The sequence below is a fragment of the Camelus bactrianus genome, chromosome 20 (assembly GCF_048773025.1).
Source record: "Camelus bactrianus isolate YW-2024 breed Bactrian camel chromosome 20, ASM4877302v1, whole genome shotgun sequence".
Classification (NCBI taxonomy): Eukaryota; Metazoa; Chordata; class Mammalia; order Artiodactyla; family Camelidae; genus Camelus; species Camelus bactrianus.
In genome coordinates, this window is record NC_133558.1 from 2887226 (window position 1) to 2907515 (window position 20290).

General features: G+C 46.9%; 1 protein-coding gene and 1 pseudogene across 3 annotated transcripts in view; both read right to left on the reverse strand.

The window, feature by feature from the left end:
* LYRM4 (LYR motif containing 4) overlaps positions 1-20290 on the reverse strand; it is a 159349-nt gene that overhangs the window by 76640 nt on the left and 62419 nt on the right. The window lies entirely within an intron of this gene.
* LOC123612363 (thiamine pyrophosphokinase 1-like) lies at positions 15174-20171 on the reverse strand (annotated as a pseudogene).

Here is a 20290-nt window from a genome sequence, read left to right on the forward strand (position 1 = left end):
ATAACGCACGGGGAGCACTTAGAAAAGCGGAAGCGTTAAGCAAAGATCTTTGTTTTGGGGTAGCTCTCGGACGTGTGTGTCCCAGGTATCAGCAGCTGACTTCCGTGGCCGGGAGAAGGGCAGAGAGGGAAGTCATGAGAGGTCTCTGGAGTCAGGCTGGGCCAACCGGACGTTCTCTGGAGGCAGCCACAGAGATTCTAATCTTGGTCACGCAACAGTGAAGTCTTCCGCGGGACTGTACCGTCTCTCTCCTAGAGTGCCTGCCAAAATGGAGGCAAAGGTGGACAGCAAATAGCCCTGTTCACTCCAAGGTAACAAGGCACACGGCTACCAGCTCTGAAGAGGACGATGGTCTCAGAGGTGCAGCCTCATTTCGAGAGGAAATGCAGCTGACCACAAGCCGAGGCCCGGGCGGAGCTGGGCACCTGGGACAAGTGCCCAGAGCCCAGGCGCCTGCTAACTGCGGGGCCAGGAGCAGGAACCCTGCCCATGGGGGCGGGCGGGGGCGTCCCAAACTGAAGGAATCTAAGCAATGATCTGAAACAGAGAGTCAGTTAGCCCACTGTTGGCAGAAAGATTAAGCGGGGGGACATCAAGGAGATGGGAAAGGGGAACTAGGGAGGGGTCGCTACATCCTAAAAGGCTTCCAGTCTCGGTGAGGCCAGGACCCGCGGGGTGCTCAGGGCTGGGACGCCCTATCCCAGATCTGTTCCATGCAACCCAGCCTCTGAACCTCTTCCTACCTGTTTCACGCACACAGAAAGGGCTCAACACAAGGAGGCATTCGGGCCCCCTCGGGGAGAGAAATCTTGACAGCTGAAGCAGCCCTGACTTCCCTGAAGCAGTCTGCAAACCTGTGTCTCAAATCACAGCAAACATCACAGTAATATCACAAGACTTCTGCCCAACCTCCCATCCAGCCTGACTGCATCTTTTTGAAAGAAAGGGAAAAAAAAAAGCACCCTTCCAGCATTTTGAATTTTGCGTGATTAATAAAAGTAAGGCAATGCTAAGTACACCTTCAGAACTTTCCCCTTAAACTCCGATAAATAGCACAGAACTACAGGTTCAGAGTCTGTGACCCTCACAAAACAGAGAAGGCATTCCTCCATCCTCCTAAAATCATATGGATATTTGCTCATTTATAAACAAAACGCCGAACAAAAATCTACAACATGGGTAAGTATTTCCCCATGAATCATCAAGAATAAACGAGTGTGGCCAAAGTTACCATTTAACGCCTACATTTTATTTTATGGCTGATAGTTCCACTTAAAAACAAGTATCTGAGTGAACAAGCACTTAGGGGCCTGCTCGGGCCGGCGGGGCAGCGCCCTGGTCACGGGCGCTTTGTCGCCACAGGCCGCGCTGTCTCTGCCTGGCGCAGGTAGACCCGCGGCGGCTATTTCTCGCTCCATTAGACACTCACAGCCAGCTGACATTATGAAGCGTTCTTGGTATGAGCTCTGCAAACAGCAAGCGACTAAACAGTGTTTATAGGTTTTTACAAAAGGAATCCTGAAGTTTTAGATTTACGACCGTGTGCTTTAACTACAGAAGAAACCCTGCAGGTAACTTTAGGACAGAAACAACACAGCCGAATTCCCAGAGGTGGCGCTGGTGGTGAGACTGGCTTTTCATCCCCCGGCTCTCTAATGAAAACACAAGGGAGGGCCCCCCCTGCCCCCTGCCCCCTGCCCCCCGTTTGCTCCAAGGTCAACATATTAATCCATTTAAACAAATGCCACAGGAGGCTGTGCCTACTTTTCTTTAGAAGAGAGATTTGGTTTGTTCTTGTTTAAAATTGAACGCATCTCTCCATTTTAACAGTGCTCGAGCCAGAGTAGGGTAATGTGAGCTGGATTATTTTAAATCAAGCCTGTGGGCAAAGGCGGCAGTGAGAGCCTCCGAGTCGGCAGGCCCGCTGCCGCCCGTGACGTCTGATGAAAACGGGGTGCAGGTCTTTGAAAAGGGGGTCAGCTCTAAACTCCAAGTCAGCCACCACACAGGGCAGGCCCCACTCTGTCTATTACTGGGACAGACTCAGAGAGAAAGGGAAAAGGGAAGGAATAAAAATCAGTCTCCACCCCCCCCAAGTTTCTATGTTGTATCTGTCCACCTATCCATCAATCTGTGTGTATGCATGCATGCACACGTGCGTATTTACGCATGTACATACGCACACGCATGTGCATGTGTTCAGATGGAAGATTAACTGATCAGTATTTCAGCGTGTGTCAAGAAGCCAAGGCACTCTGGCCACGCACACTTAGCCTGAACATAACGTCACAAGCCAGTACCAGTAACTGTTCTTTTCCGGAGCCCTTGCCAGAGTGCGATCAACTGGCTGAATGCAGCTTCTCTTGTCTTGTCTTTGAGACGAGCACACAGTCTCCGTTACTGCCTCTGCCAGGTTGGCTGAGGGTCAAGTCTGGAAGGAAGGAAGATTTCTGGAGGCAGCATGTCCATCGTCTGGGGTGGTGGTTAGTGAGATGTGGGTGGGAAGACGACCCCAGCATCTCCCCGGGCTGGCAGATTGGGAATGGGACCTGGGGAGGTGGGGGCAGAGGAGTTCTGAGGCCACCGCACGGGGAGTCACGGTGCCCGCGTCTGGGCGGGGGACGGCGGGCATCTCTCACGGGCGGAGGCAGCAGTATGAAGGCAGGTCGGTGTGGGCTGGAGGGGGCGCGGGCGGGAGGGCGGGCAGAGGCCCAGGCTGTGGGGATGCGGACCAGGGGACAGCGGAGAAAGGAGCCCACAATGGGGACCAGGAATGGTGAACTGGGCCAGGAAAGGGAGGCCATCTCAAAAACCACAGCAAGAGTTTTCAGGAAAAATAGGTCAACATGCAGTCAAAAGCCGAGTGAGATCGTGTGAGGTAAGGGGTGGAAATTATTTATTATTTTACTCTAATTTAGTCTTTGTATTTATAGTGAAGACGTCGCTGGGGACGTTGGTGGGGGAGCCTTGGAAACAGGACCCTTCTGCGGTTCTCCACCGCCCACCACCCAAACCGCCCTGAGGCCTCTCTGGAGCAGAGGCGGCCCGCGCCATCAGCAGGCCCGCGTGCCATCTCCTCTGACGCCCTGCTCAAGGATGTTCCTTAGATTTTTACCCTCTGTACACCCACCTCAAAGCTTCCTCTGCTGGGAAGCTCCACGGGCCCCCGGGTGCACAGCTCTACTTCCCCCGCACTTACTCCCTGGCCCGGGGCCCTCTGGGACACAGCCCCGCTTGGCCGGCACGGGCGCACGTCTTGGAATCTCCTTCTCCCCGGCTCCTCTGCTCCCCACATCCTCGCTCCCCTCCTCTGCGGCCCTCGTTCCAAGCCATCCTCTCTTCCTGGAATCTTTTGTTTTCCTTTTCTTCCTCCTGAAATCCCCTCTCTCTTTGAACTCCAGGTTTGGCCGATCTTTTCAAGGAAGCAGCAGTCCTGCTGAGCATCCGCCAGGGCGCTGGCTTTGTCCCTGGGCTCCCTCAGCTGAGTGACGCTGCTTCTGCAGCTCACAGCCGTTAGCGGCACTTTAATTTCAGGTGTGTCCATCTGTGCGTGTGACTCTCTCCTTCCCAGCCAGCTTCTCGGCTCCTGGAGAAGCAGCAGCCTGTAGGAATCTCAGTGTCTGACAGACCTGGGGTCCGCTCTCCTGGACCCGGCACCAGCTTCTCTGAAGCTCCATTTTCTCGGCTGAAAATTGGAAGCCAGAATGTGACTTTGCAGCGGGTGGCTCCTAACCAAGCTGAGGGATGAGTGGCATCCGCGTGATGCTCGCCTATCAGACACTTTCCTTCTCTCCTCCCTTTCCTTCCTCTGCCTCCACACCACCTGGGTCAGACATTCAGAGATGAAAACCCTCCAAAAGCAGAGAGCATTTAGAGATTTAGATCAGAAAACGGCATTCCAGCAATGGCTGCGTCCTGTGTTTACAACACAGAAGAGGCACAGAAAGTCTGACCTCGCCGGACTCCAGGTTTTCCGTCCAGCACACACGGAGGGGGCGTTACGGCTGGCCTGACCCGCTCTGCTGGGAGTGGTGGGAATCTGCACGGGGCAGCACACAGTCTGTCTAAAGCCAGAAGAAATCACTGACTCACGGAGTAACCAGAACATTTCAAATTATGGTTAACGGTATATAAATTCAGATCTTTTATTAAATAATGGTATTTTGCTCTAGTGAGTGAAAAACTATGTTAAGATAAGAATGAGGCTAGGGACTGTAGATTAAAATTTATTTCCCATTTTCCTTTGGTTGGCAAAAGAGACGAGTGAAAGAACAGAAGAAATATAAGGTATGAAAAAATCCATTAGCTACATGATCAATCAGTAGGATTTATCTTTAAAAGTTTTCCTTTATTTGCTCTTATTTAGAGTTTCCTATGGCATTATCTTCAAACTGTTGTATATAACCTTCCCCCCCAACATATAATAACCTTAAATAGATTATTAGAAGAGCCTAAGATAACCTTAGTGGTCAGCATTTGGAGTAACTTAAGAAATTAAAGCAGTATAAACATACTAAAACAGAGCTCATCAGTTATTTTCAGTTACCGAAGAGGAAAGTCAGTAAGATACTAGTCACTGCAGAAAGCAGTTACAAAAGGCTGCCTGAGTAATGCAGAAACTGCAGTGATGCATTTTCATTAGAGGACTGTTGTCTTCACCACGGGATTTTAGAAATAAAAATTGAGAGAGCCACCAGCACTGTGCTTCTCTTCGGAGGAAGCAGCCAGGGCTTCGAGCTTTGGCAGCACCGACAGCTCCGCTACCACCACGACCCCTTCAGCAGTGTGATGGGGGCGGGGAGGACGGCCGGGCGCTCCGACGCAGGAGCAACCAGGCCCTTCTCGCCAACAGCTTCTCTGCTGAGTGAGCTCTGCTCACGGGGTAATTAGGGAGGGAGGGAAATCCTTCTCTTTAGAAAATCTGTGAGCACCTTCTTGAAAAGATAGGTTTACGACCCCCTGTTGGTCATTCCCAGGACTCACAGTCCCTGGAGAGGAATGGCAGAAAGAATAATTTACCCCCCTCCCCAGTCCAGCCAAAACCCAGTCAAGGAAGTTCAGTCAGTTTAAGGGCCCTGACCCAAGTGCCGGCAGGGACCCAGCCTCGCCTGCACCCACGGAGCTTCCGGGACCCCAGGCCGCACTGGACCCCAGGGGTCAGCAAGTCTGTGGAGCTCTCCAGATGATTCTAACTCACCAGCATGGATTAGAGCAGAATGCTGTAACTTGGTCTTGGATCAAGGTCAAACCTATTTCCTTTACCTAAAGAACAAACTGTTAAATCTTCAGCTTTAAACAGTTTCCAAGCAGAACACACAACAGGCTCCTACTTCATCCACGCTGCCTTTTATTTCATTATTTCCCTGAAGATGACAGGAGTGACCAGCAACCACGAGCCTGCTGCAGCTCCAGGTAGGGGATGAGATGCCACAGCGCAGAGACTGGAGGGGGAGAGAGAGAGAAGAGAGAGAGGGAGAGAGAGAGAGAGAGCGAGCGAGCGAGCTAGCGGGTGTGTGTGTGCGTGTGTGCGTGTGTGCGTGTGTGCGTGGTGGGGCGAGGGTGAGAGGGTGAGAGCTGGAGCAGGCGGCTGGGCGATCTGTTTGCTCACATTTCATGCTAACAGAAAAGCTAATTTTTCTTCAGGGTCATAAGCACGTGTGAGGCCGTCTGGTGTCTCCTGCTGTTGCATCCTTTAGATGCTGCGTGTTTGTATGTCCACGACATCAAACCACCGTGGGCCTAGAACGGCAATCCTTAAAGGGCATTGTGCTCTAGTGTAACCACACACGTTACTGATGTCTCATAAGCACACTGCTGTAGACTGCCAGTGGTAAAGAAATATCTGAATATGTGAACGACACACATATTCTCTTACTAAAAGTAGAGAGAACCCCCCACTCACAAAGAGGAATCTTCTCATGTTAACAGGCCGTTTGGATTCTCACCTTTCATGAAGTGAATGTTCAAATTTTTTACCCATTTTTAAAAGTCAGTTTAAATCTTTTCAGCAACTGATTTGTAGTTCTTTACATATTCTGCAAGCAAATCTTTTTTCAGGTATTTTGTCCCATTCTGCTGTTTTAGTCTCTTAATGCTGCTTCTGATGCCATAATTTTAATATAGTCCAATGTATTTTTTTCTTAATTTATGGTTAACACTTTTTGTGTCCTGTTTAAGAACTCTTTGCCTACTCCAAAGCAATAAAGATGTTTTCTTTTGTTTTCCTCTGTTAAAAACAAAACAGGCCCAAAATGGAGTCACTTATGCAAAGCCACACATCACCAGACTGCAACTTAATTATAGTTTCGGCCTTTCCCAGAGACGGAACCCTAAACTAGCCAGTCAGGAATCACCAACCAGCACTCACTGGGCCGTCTGTCCGACACACCCCTTGGTCCCCTGGAGGGATGTGACCGCGCCTTTCTATCTGCGACACTGCTGCCTGATTCGCGAGTTGTACGATAAACGCAACGAGATCTTTAACACTTACTCAGTTGCATTTTGTTTTTTAACACCTCTAAACTACCTTTTCCCTTTCTCATTTAAACCTACAGCACATTTTATGTACGGAATGAGAAAGCACAACTTGCTTTCCCCTCCAAACAGCTACTCAAGACGGAACAGCATTTACTGAAAAGGCCGCCCCTTTCCCCGGGCACTGTGGTCACATCTGTGTCACCATCAGGGGACTGTACAGAAGAGGGTCTCCTCCCGGACTCTGCTGCACTTGCACTGACGCCACACGACCTTAATTAAGAGAGCTGCAGGAGAGGTTTTCTATGTGGCAGTGGAAATAGTCCAGCCATCTTCTTTTTCTTTATGTATGCCTTGTCCTTGGTCTTTTGCATTTCCATGTGAGTTTTTTCAAATGAACTTCTCAGTTTCTGCAAAGAAACACTGCTAGCAGTACGACTGGGGCTGCGTCACCTCTACACCTGCATCTGGAGAGCACTGACAGTGCTGCGTATTCTGATCTGTAACGTGAAACACCCTTCCCTGGGCAAATCCACGAGGAAGTGCTCATCTCCACGAGTCATCAGAGAAATTAAAGCTAAACCCACCATATCCAGTAGACTACTTAAAATGAAAAAACACAAAATACCAAGTACTGGGTGGAATGACCACTGGAATACACATTGCTGACTGACGGGGACGCCATGTGGTGCATCCACTGTGGATGCCTGACAGTATCTCCCGACGCTGAGCACACGCAGAACCGATGACCCAGCAGTTCCATTCCTAGTGACTGTTCACTGACAGACAAGTCCCAGAACGTTCATAACAGCACTATTCAAAACAGCCCCAAACTGCAAACTACCCAAGTGCCCATCAGCGGTAGAAAGAATAAATACATTCTGTGGTGTCTTCACAAATGAAAAAATATACAGCCCTGAGGGGGACCATCCACACCAGAATGCAATAACATGAACGAGTCTCAAACAATATTGAGCAAGAGCAGCTAGACTGCGTTATAGAAAGGATACCAACAGGAAAGCCAGCCCACGTGAGGAGTCAGGATAGCGGTTGTCCTCGGGGGGACACGGGGCCTGCAAGGAAACATGAGGGGCTTCTGAAGTGCTGATAACATTCTCTTTGTTGACTTGGGCTCTGAGTACGCAATGTCTTCCGCTGATAAAAAAACAATGAGCTGTACTCTTATGATATTGCACTGTTCGTACATATATATACACATATACAAATTTTAGCAAAAATTATGTCATTTATTTATTTTATCTGGGAGGAGGTAATCAGGTTTTTATTTATCTTTTTAATGGAGGCACTGGGGATTGAAGCCAGGACCTCGTGCATGCTAGGCACGCACTCTATCACTGAGCTATACCCTGCCCCCTCAAAAGTTATTTTTAAAGGAACACATAACTGGGCTTTCCATTTAAAAACTGAGTCACTTTCAAATCATTCCCTCTCCCTGTTTGCCCCTCCCCCCTCCCAGGGCGTTTATATGACCAATGACCTAAAGGAAGTTCCTTTTTAGCTGAAATCCAGCTCACATGCGGCACTGTGCTAGTTTCAGGTGTGCTGCTCAGTCATTCCACACTTGTGTGCGTTGTGAAATGATCTCCATGGTAAGTCTAGTAGCCATCTGTCCCCAAACAAAGTTATTAAAAATTATTCAGCATATTCCTTACGCTGTGTATCATATCCCATGGCTTATTTATTTTATAACTGGACGTTTGTACCTCTTAATCCCCTTCACCTGAAAAGAAATACACTAGAACAAAAGAGTGGAAACTGAAACTGTATGCTCCACAGAAGCTTTTAAAACTGGAAAGTTTAAATGAAGTACTTTTGGGCATTTTTAATCTTTCGACCAAGCATACTGAACTCTTTGTAAGCATCTAGTTAGAAGCACTTTCTTTACCTTTGTTTCAGATGACAAAATGGAGAAATGAAAGACACGAGATGAGGCATTACCTGTTTCAACGAGTTTGTCTTAACTTCCCACTCAAATCATCCTTATTAGTGCCATCTGATTCGGCAACAGCTTTACCACAGACACAAGTGTATGTTGATTTTTCAAAGAAATGTAATATCATGAAAATGAACAGCGTCTTTAAGGATCCTTTTAGCTGTCACTTTACAGATTACTTATGTTAACATCTGGTTGTCCTCACTTGTTTTTCTCTAGTTTTGTGTCAATACCAAACTAATCAGTGGACGCAAGTACAGAATTCCAGGAGCTTTGTTTTTAGATGCGAAATAATAAAATTTCCTAAAAACTTGCAACAAATGCTAGCTTGTTTCCTTCCAGTCTGTTCTATCCAGAAAATACGCTACTGTGATTGAGGCTCACATTTCGACAACCCACTAAAGGGAAATTTAAAATGAAACTGAGAATTATGGGAAAGGCTGAGATTGCCTAACAACAGGAGGAAGCTGAAAGGCTAGAGGGATAATTTTAGTTTTTTTAATTATAAAATTATAATACAATTACAATTCAAGTTTCAGGAAAAATAACAACATTCCTCGTAGTGGAAGTGAATTCCCACACGCTAGAGTCTCAGTCAAGTGCTGTGAAAAAGCCACCGAGGAGCATTTTGTCCACCTTTGGTCACACGATAAAAAACAGAATTTTAAGGGGATACACCACAACCACCGTCGCCACGCAGAGGTCTGTGATAGTGCTGAAAACTGTCTGTGGAGAAAACTTTTAAGCCACATTAAATATTTCAAGGTTTCATTTACAAGCACAGAAGTTCCTCAGTCTAATCAAACTGTGATCTAAGCAGCATGGGGCTGAGACAGGTCACAGTTTTTTTTTTTCTTTTTCTAATATATATATATATTTTAATTGAAGTCTAGTCAGTTTACAATGTTGTGTTAATTTCTGGTGTACAGCACAACGGTCGGTCACACGTGAACATAAGTCACAGTTTTTAAAAAAAGCCGTGTCGTGATTTTCTGGCCCAGTTTTTAAGCTGAACTTATCATGCGGTTATCCCTCATTTTTCCCCAAGGCGTTCTATTGCCTCTGTTGATTTTGGGGCGGGGTAGGTAGCGGGGCAGAGAATGCTATTCCTAAGCCATTTTCTATTTGCCTTCTCTGTTCCAGGGTGTCTGCCAGACAGAAGCAGGGAGAAAGCCAAGTTCTTTTACCCAGAAATAACCCCTGGTGGGGCCCCCGCCAGCACCACGTCTGAAGCACAGGTAAAGCAAGTGCTGGCTGAGTTTCACAGCTTATTTTAGGACACAGGAGGAAACTGACAAATAAGTAGCTTAAAATGAGGGGAAATAGAATATTCATTTTAAAACCTCACTTGGATGAATGAATTATTGAAAACTGGGACCATTTGCATTTGAGTGAACAGAAGTCAGATTTATTTTGAGAGTGTGATAACGTTTCTCGGATATAATGTGTTATATGCAAGGGAGGCAAAAACAACAACAAAAAGCAGAAACCCACAAAACCCCCCAAACCCATCCAAACCAAACCAAGTCAAAAATGCCTGTAGCTGGACACTGTTGGGGAGGAGGGCAGGGGTCATGCATTTGCAGAGCCTCCTACACACAGGCCCCTCTCTGGTCTTACTTGTGCATAAAAGACCACAGTGCAGTCTGAGGAATGAGTGGACTCGATCGCTGAAAGCAGCCCAGTGTGTAAGCACAAAACCGATTAACCCCCAAACTTCACTCCACTGCGGCATCCTGTCCCCAGATGCTACACCACTGGAATTTACCAAGAGGCACCATTTACCCCGGGGAAGTGGTTATTTCAAGAAGGTGCCATAAGAAGACATATGATCGTTGGCATTTAAACCTTTGTGTTAATTTAAAAAAATGGTGGTGGTAAAGCCAGAGAAGCCACGGTTTGAGGAATGTAATTTCAGAAATGGTTGATCAAAACAAATTGTTCAGAGTCCATAAACATGCAGGGACATGTGACTTATTCAAAAGAGATCACAATGATTCCACTTTAAAAAATATAAATCCAAATGCATTTTTAAAAAAGTAGAAATAATGAAGATTGATTTAAAAAAACCATATAGTGACTCTTTCTTGAATAAAGGCAAGGAAGCCTTTGGTGTGTGCGCAAATTATTTTCCATTGCGTTCATCCTCTTAAAGCATGTCCCCTCTCACGGCCTTCCAGGAGTCCACCATCGTCTGGAAGACCGACTCAGACTCTACTCACTACCCGTGCCGGGGCTTGGGGAGTCTTATTCAGCTGCTGGAGCCCCCGCCTTCCCATCAATTCAAACATTTCTAATATGAAAACCCTTAAGTTTGTCTTTCTATCGTAAGGGTGATATGAGCACAGACGGGCATAAAACGAAGGGTCTCATTTCCTCCTCCCTCGCCCTCCCGGCCCCTTCCCACAGGGAATCAGTTAGCAGCTCCTCGGGTCAGAAGCACCTGCACCCGGCCCGGCCACAGTAACAGAAACAGCCATCCCCTCAGGGGCCCCTCACTCTGCACTCCTTCGGACAGACTCCCCTAGATTCTGCCCCTCGCTGCCTTTCCCCTGTTCATTCCTGTGACGTTGATACGTACACTGTCGGGTACTGGCTTGTTTCTCTCTCTCAACCAGTCTCACCTCCTTTGACGTGGACAGGAGCGCTAGCGTGGTGCTGGCACACAGCGGACCCCGCGAGGCCGCTGCGGGTAGGTGTTCCACGCCCGAGTTCTAAGGACAACTCACCCGCCCTTCTCTGCTGCCTTAGAAAGGGCTTTGGACACACAAACGATGCCGAGTCAGATACTTCTTAATGGCCTTCTCTTCCCTGAGAGGAAGTGCCTGTGTATCTGGGTTATTAGCAGCTGGGCTTTGATCCAGAATCCATTTCTGGAGAAATACATCGCATTTTATTTTTAGCTATGAATGGGGCATACATTTTTTTCTTTGCTTTTTAACAGTAGTTGGCTCTCCTGATAAAACAGACCTGCGGAGAGAAGATAATAGATAATTGTGTCATAGTATTGGGAAGAAACGAAGAAAGAACCTCCTTGTGTCAGAGAGCAAGGCAGCACTCAGAGACTAACAGGGTCCCATTGGAGGGACGAGGACCTGGGTGGAAAGGGCTCTCGATGGCAAGTGTGGGACAATGTGAGCATCCACAGGAGCAGTGATGGCAATGGATTACAATGGTTAGAATAAATAAGGATAAAACTACAGGGACACCCAGAAGAGTAGGGGAGAAGAGGGAAGGAGGGGGAAAGAGAAAGTGCGTCTTTGTAGGACGCCAGCCAGTCGGAAAATCACCTGGGCAACCACTCACGCGATACTCAGATCAGGCAGGGTCCCACCTGGGAAGGCTAAAGCCCAGACGAAAAGTTGCTACGGAACAGGAAACCACCCCCTGGGCCCCAAACACCCCTTCCTAATTACAAGGAGAAGGGCACATCTCAGCTGGCGATCAGACCGAGCCCCCCAGCAGCAGGACAAGCCCACAGCGTGTGCCTCCCAAGGTGGATGTGAAAGCACACAGCATAGCTCAGTGGTCCTCTTGCCAGAAACGACTCACTTGAACCCAAGCAAGAGGACAGGGAGACAAGTCCAGATTGCAGGACATGATCCAAGACAACTGGGTTGGCTTCTTCAAAATGGAAATGTCACAGAAGCCAAAAAAGAAAAAAAAAAAAAAAAGACTGGGGAGAGGGCAAGGGGTGATAGGGTCCAGATTGAAGGAGACAAAGAAACTGGGTGGACAGGAGGTGGAGCCTGGACTGGATCCTGGATGGGAGGGGAGGAAGGAGCACGAGGAGGGAGCACGGAGAAACCTGTGTGGGGCTGTATTCACGCCAATGGGTGACATCACTGCATCTCTGATAAATGGCTTGGATGCGATGGTGGCACCGAGCATACGGAGGAGAATGTGCTCAGTCTTAGGAGACAAATTCTGAAAAATGTAGGGGCAAAGCGTCACTGTGTGTGCCGCATACTTTCAAATGGTTTAGGAAAAAATACACAGAAAGCGACAGTAACAGTCCCGGGGTGGGGGGGCGTGCAAGAGTGGGAACGAGCACCGCGCACTGTGACAAGTGGTCAACCCCGGGGAAGGCGCGGGCGTCTTCACTATGCTATCTTATCACATTCTCTCGGTATTAAACTTTTTTTCCAGGTAAAAGCCAACATCATATCCTCTTCATGTGAAACCAAGAGTTTCCATTTGCTCCTCTGGAAAGCCTGATGTTGAAATAGCACACGGACCCACAACAAGGCGGAACAGCAGAGTCGAACCACCGACCTCTTCGCTTTCAGCCGGAGTCCCACCAGCCGTGGCGCTGACACACACCGGGTCTCACAGCGCTCCCGGAACTGGAGGCGTGCAGCTGCGGGCGGCGGCCAGGGGCTCTGCGCTCGCAGTTCCCGGACTGGCACCCAGCCCCTGCTGTGCAATACTGTAGCCCTGGGCTGGTTTCCCCATCACAGTGGGAATGAAACAGTATCTGCCTTATAGAAAGGTAATTTCTATAAACACAGTTATTTATGTTAATTAAAAAACGATGTAAGTAAGGTAAATTATATACAGGCCAGAATATTACCTGGTATACGGCAAACAATAAATGCTACTTTATAATCAACAACAACAGATGTTTTGATTAATAAAAGTGGCAAAGCAGCTGGCGTGGTCCTCTCAGAACCTGGGATTCACTGGAGAAAGTAGTAGGACGGGTCCTGGTGGGAGAACTACCTGGTAGCGGCAAGGGCACCAGCTGGGAGCTCACCGAGACAGCCCTGCATGCAGACCAGACTCTGCACTCGGCAGGCGGAGCTGCAGGTGGGAAGAAGGGAGAGGTACGGACACCAGGTGGGAAAACCAAGCAGGGCTTGGGGACCAATTAAGGAGGAGGAATGTTGCGTGTGACAGTTAATTTTACGTGTCTATTTGATTGTGCAACAGGATGTCCGTATATCTGGTCAGATAGTATTCTGGGCGTCTCTGTGAGGGTGTCTTTGGATGACATTAACATTTTTTTTTTTAAAGAATTTGTTTTTCCCTGTGGTGAGAACTCTTAGGCTCTACTCCCTTAACAACTGTCCTAAGTGTCCTACGGCAGGGTTAGCTGTAGCTGCCATGCTGTACGTTACAGCCCTCGTTCCTGCTTATCTCGGCGCTGGAAGTGTGTACCTTTTGTCCACTTTCCTCCAATTCTCCCTCCCCCACTTCTGGAAACCGCAAATCTGATTTATCTATCTACGAGTTTGTCTTATAAAGCAGCAGATTCTGCATGTAAGTGGGAGAGATCATGTAGAATTTCTCTCTCTCTGCCTGACTTACTTCACTTAGTGTAATGCCCAGCGGGTCCATCCATGTTGTTGCAGATGGCATTACTCCCTCATTTTTTATGGCTAAATTATGTATTCATCCACCCCACATTTTCTTTACCCAGTCAAGTGTCAACGGACACTTAGGCTGTTTCCGGGTCTTGGCTGTTGTAAATGATGGTGCTATGAACATGGGGGTGCAGCTCTCTTTCCGAGTTAGTGTTTCTGTTTCCTTTGGATATATTCCCGGAAGTGAAACTGCTGGATCATATGGTAGTTCTATTTTTAATTTTTTGAAGATTGTTAATTTTAATTTTTGAGTAGCATTGGTTTTCCTACTTTTGTGAAAAATGCCACTGGAATCTTGATAGGGATCACACTGACTCTACAGATGGCTTTCGGTAGTACTGACACTTACAACAATGTTAATTCTTCTAGTCCATGAACATGAGATACCTTTCTACTTATTTCTGTCTTCTTTGATTTCTTTTATGTGTCTTGTAGTTTTCAGAGTAGAGATCTTTCACCTCCTTGGTTAATTTTATTCCTAAGTATTTTATAATTTTTTTGATGCTATTACAAATGGGATCATTGTAATTTTTTTCAGATAACTTGTTGTTGGTGTTTAGAAATGCTACTTACTGAGTTTTACATGTTGATTTTGCATCCTGCAACTTTGCTGAATTCACTGATCAGATCTAACAGCTCTTTGGTGGAGTCCACAGGATGTTCCATATATAAAATCTGGAGATTTTATTTCTTCCTTTCCAATTGTGATGCCTTTTGTTTTTTTCTTGTCTGATTGCAGTGGCAAAGACTTCCACCACTTTGTTGAATAGGAGTGCTGAGAGTGGCCATCTTTGTCTTGCTCCTGATTGTAGAGGAGAAACTTTCAAACTTTCACCACTGAGTATGATTGATGTTCGCTGTGAGCTTACCATATATGGCTTTTATTATGTTGAAGTATGTTCATTCTATACCTAATTTGTTAAAATTTTATCATGAACAGATGCAGAATTTTATCAAGTGCTTTTTCTGCATCTTTTGAAATGATCATATGATTTTGTCTTTCATTCTATTAATGTCATGTACCACATTGACTGACTTCCGTACGTGAAGCCATCCTTGCATCTCAGGTATAAACCGCTTGACCGTGGTGAAGGAGCCTTTAACGTGCTGCTGAATTCAGTGTGCTAGTGTTCTACTGAGAATTCCTGCCTTTATATTCGTCAGGGATATGGGTCTGTAGTTTTCTTTTCCCTTTTTATAATATCCTCATCTGGCTTCAGTATCAGGGTAATACTGGTCTTATAAAATGAGTTTGCAAGTGTTCTGTCTTCTTCAATTTTGGGGAAGAGTTTGAGAAGGACTGGTGTTAATTCTTCTTTAAATGTTTGGTAAAATTCACCAGAAAAGCCATCTGTCCTGAGCTTTTCTTCGTTGGGAGGTTGTTTTTTTTTTTTTTTTTTTTTTGATAACTGTATTTATTTGACACCTGGATTCAATCTCACATATATTTACATGAGTAATTAAAATTTATCTCTAATGATTAACTGTTCACAGCTGAATGGAAGTTATGCTGACTGCACTTTCATTCTTCACTTAGAACACTACACTCACTCTGCTGCAGCGACAGAAAGAAGAAAGCTACGGGTCCTTCCCCTGCAGCGACCTGGGGATCTGTGCACAGAGCGAGCGTAGGGCAGGCTCTCCTGACGTCGTCATTTGCATGGCGACATTTGGCTTGGTAAACAGAAAGAAAAGGCTGAGAACACAGAAGAAGGCTTCATCATAAAAGGAATGTGACTACACTGCAGTGCCCTACGGGGTTTAAGCTGCCGAGTCAAGTAACCTTGTGTGTCGCCTGCCTGCTAGCTGCCAAGTGTCAGTGTCTAGGATCTGAGTGTGAGGGCCAACCTCAGGCACTCCTGGTCCAGCCTCTTCCATCTGCAACGAAGGTCCAGGTTGTAACTATGATGAGGGCAATTTTGATCCGCCACCCGACTGAAGCCTGGCATGCTCACTTCAGGAGTTGAGTCTGGGGTGAGTATGTCAGCAGGGCTTCATGAATTGTCATTTATTTTTCATGTCACTTCTCTTTTCATCTACAGCTTACACAACTACCTGTTTTCAAATTTATTAGGTCAATGACTCTTGATTTATTTTTAAGAGATTATACCAAAGATAGCATAAGGCCAGAGTGAAATGGTACGGTTCTAACAAGTCAATCTGGAAGGAACTTTTTTCCCATATTATATAGAGAAATCTACTATTAATAGACACTTAGAAGTAGGCTTTGGTGTTAAGCATTTAAAAATGGGCAGGAGAAGGTTAATGTGCTGGTCACCAAGGAGCTTCAACAGCTTCCTCAGCTTCAAAATTAAAAACAATTTTCTCAGATAAGTGGAAAGATTAATACCATAAGAATAATCCGTGCTGAATATTTCACATTAGCTTGCCAACTGAACACAATGGAGCTTATTTACTTTCTTAAAAATAATGATTCCCCATTTCCCCCCACCCCCACTGTAAAACTGAGATCTGTCATTTATAATGTTACCTGGATTTCCTAAACATTAACATTTTTAAAACCAGTGGGTTTTCCATGGAGAGGTTTAGAATTCTGTAAACTAAGGCGAACCGTTCTTACTGAGCAGTAAGTCATGGCTAACGAGGCAGAGGCCCAGCTGCGACTGCTGGCTGATGGGCCAGTTCTGATGAGACAGCAGTCTGTTTACAGTCACACCGCCAGATCCACCGCAGGTATTGGAAGTACTGACCCGTGTTCCAAAACCTGATTTGTAAGGTTCCACTTTAGGCCGGCTGTATCCTGATTGCAAGGCTGTCCAACAGAAATACCGCCACACCAATCACCTTCCCTTCCAGTGTCTACATGAAATTTGTGCTTTCCTGGTTGGAGCAGGTAGACGAGAGATTCCTGCTGGATTATAATAACCGGCAAAGGAATGATGTGAGTTGTTTGGGACAAAGTGCTCGCAGATGCCACAATCTGCTCTAACACCCAGCAAGTCCTCCCCTGCCACAATCACAGCTGCCTGTAGGTCTTCTGTCTTCTTTGGGAGCACGTCAGGGAACCTGCTAAAGTCAGTACGTCTTGATCTGCAGCTGAAATAAGCTCGCATTCCTTTACAGTGCAGTACTCTCTACCTTCAGGCCTAACAGAATCAAAGCCTCCAATTACGAGTTCAAGGAAAAAGCTTTCCATCTCTCCACAGCGACATCATATAAGCAGTTGGTACCTCTGTCGGCACAGGCTCTTAAAGAGCTTTACTCCACAGATGAAGACATTTGTCCAGAGGCTGACTCAGAATCACAAGGTGGTACTGCAGATTCCCAGTGCGAAGCAGAGGTTCCAGCGGCATCAAGGCCCACTCCAGGTGGGCCTACTGGTCTACACTGAAGGGCGGAGCCACCAGCCAGTGAAGCACAGGCTGGGGGAGCAAGGGCAATGGACCTAACAGGGTCTAACCTTGACTATGTATTTAACACGACCAGTGAGTTTTACACTGCCTGCTTATGTTTTTATGATGTTGACTAGTGTCCATTTATTTCCAAAGAACTCCCTTCAGTATTTCTTGTGAGGCAGGTCTAGTGATGATGAATCCCCTTAGATTTCTTTGTTTGGGAAGGTCTCTAACCCTCCATTTCTGGAGGACAGCTTCACTGGGTAAAGTATTCTCAGTTGATCCTTTTTTTTTTTCTTTCAATATTTTGAGTATGTCACCCATTCTCCTCTAGCCTTAAGTTTCTGTTGAGAAATCCACCGACAGTCGTGGGGGTCCCCATGTATATAACTTCTCTTTTGTCCTCTTCCTGCCTTAAAGTTCTTTCTGTCTTTGCTTTCTGACAATTTAATGGTAACATGTCTCCGAGTAGCCCCACTTGGGTGAGACTTACTTGGGGTCCTTTGGTCTGCCTGGATCTGGATGTCTGTTTCCGCCCCCAGGTTTGAGAAGTTTTTAGCTATGATTGCTTTAAATATACTTTCTGTCCTTTTCTTTTTCTCTTCTCTTCCTAGAATTCTCATAATGTGAATATTGTTTCTTTTCACCATGTCCCATAAGTCCTGTAGGCTTTCTTTACTCTTTTCTGATCTTTTTACTTTTTACTCCTCTGGCTGGATAATTTCTGTTACCTTATCCTCCAGGTCATTGATTCTGCATGATCAAGTCTGGTTCTGAAGTGCTCTGTTAAATTCTTCAGTTATGATATTTTTCAGCTCTAGGATTTCTGTTTGTGTGTGTTTTAGATGTTTTGTTTCTTTATGAAAATTTTCCTTTTGTTTATATATTGTTTTCCCAATTGTGTTTAGTTGTCTATGTGTTCCTGTAGTTTACTAACTTGATTTAAGAGAATCACCCTGAGTTCTCTGTCTGGCAGTTCAGCGGAGGCCACAGGTCTTGCCCTGTGGACAGGGCGCGCCGTGGGCTGCGCCCTGTTTCCAGGCCGCCGTGAAAGTGGTACTTGTCAGACGGGCTGTGCAGTTTCCCCTGCACCCTGGCCAGGCTCCCCAGGTGGGAGGGTGGGAGCCTGTATTCTGCAATGAGTGGGGCTACAGACCAGTTGTCCAGCCTCGGCACAGTGGGAAAAGCAGCTCCAAGGCCACTGAGGTGCTTTGATTGTGGTCTTGACTCAAGCCGAGCAGGATTATCCATGTAATAATAAAAGGAATACTTCCCATGAACCAACCCTCCCAATGCCAACAAAACCCCTAATCATTCATCAACATCACACCCTTCTCTAGCTCCTACCCTCTCTCCTTGTCCAGCAAAACACTCAAATGCTGCTTCTCCCCTGCCCCATCCCCTGTGCTTTTATCAAACGTGGCCAATTTATACAGCATGTTTACATTATTTAATAATAATAATTTTTAGATTAAAGGGATAAGAGTTATGAATGGGGGGAAACCTACTCAGAAGTGCCCCGCTTCTAGTCCAGGACACATAAATCACCACTCCACTGGAACAGAGTCCACAAGTCTACCCGCGAGGCCCACCCACCCGTGCAGGGATGTCAGCACCGCTGTGTGCCTTTGTTGCGTGCTGCAGAAAAAGCACTCCTGGTCCACACACCGTGAGCTCAGCTGCATGAAGGAGCCCTTGCCCACTCCCCAGAGGGGCTCTGGAGACCCACCAACTACGTGGTTACAGGCCTACCTGGAAGCCGTAGGCTGGCAGCTGAGATAAAAGGAGACAAGTGAGAATGTGTGCTGCAAACCCAGGCCCTCCCTCGCGCCGGGAGAGCACGCTGGAGCTTGGGCTGCTCCCGCGCCGAAGAGCGGGGTCTGGAGGACGGCGGACAGCAGGAAGCCCGGGCAAAGGGAGGCCAAGGGGGGAGCGTCTGCAGACACTCTGAGCGAGAGGAGGCCCGCGACTCTCAGGAACAATGATTCCAGCTCCATGAACACCTCCGTTCCTTTGACTTCGCTGCTGGACTTGTTCCTCTGCCCCATCCTGTTCTGCAATGGGAGACGCCCTAAGGGGAGCATCATCCCGCAGACACTGATCATCTTGTGACGCTGACACCCTGGACCTGCAGGGCTGCAGGTTCCGCTCTGCAGAGTGGGGACCGCACCATGGCTGTACCTGGCCTAAAGGGCTCCCCGCCGCCTTACAGATATGCTGTATGTGACTCAGACATGACACAGACCCCAAAATCATTCTCACGCTCACAAGGTCAAATGCTGACGTTTGTGTTCATCTTAAAGGACATGTTTAAGCATTGGGAGGTTCAAATTATCCATTCATAGTTCACACATTGGTTAGTTATCTCTGGCTTTCAAAATGGGCTTTTGATGATTTTCAGAAATAAAAATTCGACCTGTTCCCTGTCTCCGCAGAATATACCACTGAAACAATCTGGTGCGTCTCAGTGCCCTTCAGGGCCAGCCCTGGGACGTTCCGCTCCTTGGTGTGAGCGGACGAAACAATCACCTCCCCGAGGACGTGGAGCCGAGCTGCACAGCAGCTCCTTTACTGCCGATAAATCTGTTTTCTAATTACATAAGAAGACATGTTTGTCTCTGGCCCTGATGACATTAAAAATACCAGAAGCATCATTGCTTTAATGTGCATTACAGAAACATGACTCCCCAAGTGAATCTGATCCATTAATAACATCTCTTTAACTACCGTCTAATGATTTTTGCAGACATGTCAGAGAATATTTTATGGCTGTTTTCAACCATCTGTTCTTTCTTTCAACATGAATTTGCCAGAGATGTAATGAAATTTCTCGTGCTGTGTGCCATCACACGTTTTTAATACCGACACAGCAATTAGACATATCAACACTGTCACACACTCCACGCGCTGCTCAAGGAACTGGAACCTTCTGTCTGCAAGACCCTCCCTGCACTGACCCAAGGCTCTAACCTGGCAGCAGCACGTTCAGGAAGGTACCTGAGATGTGTACGGCTGAAGCATCGTGCGTCTGAACCAGTCACAGAGCAAGGAGTAGCTGCACTTCACAGAGTTACATGTGATGTTTAAAACTGCTGTCCTTCCCTTCAATAATGTGTCATGTCATATTTTAAGCGTTTTTC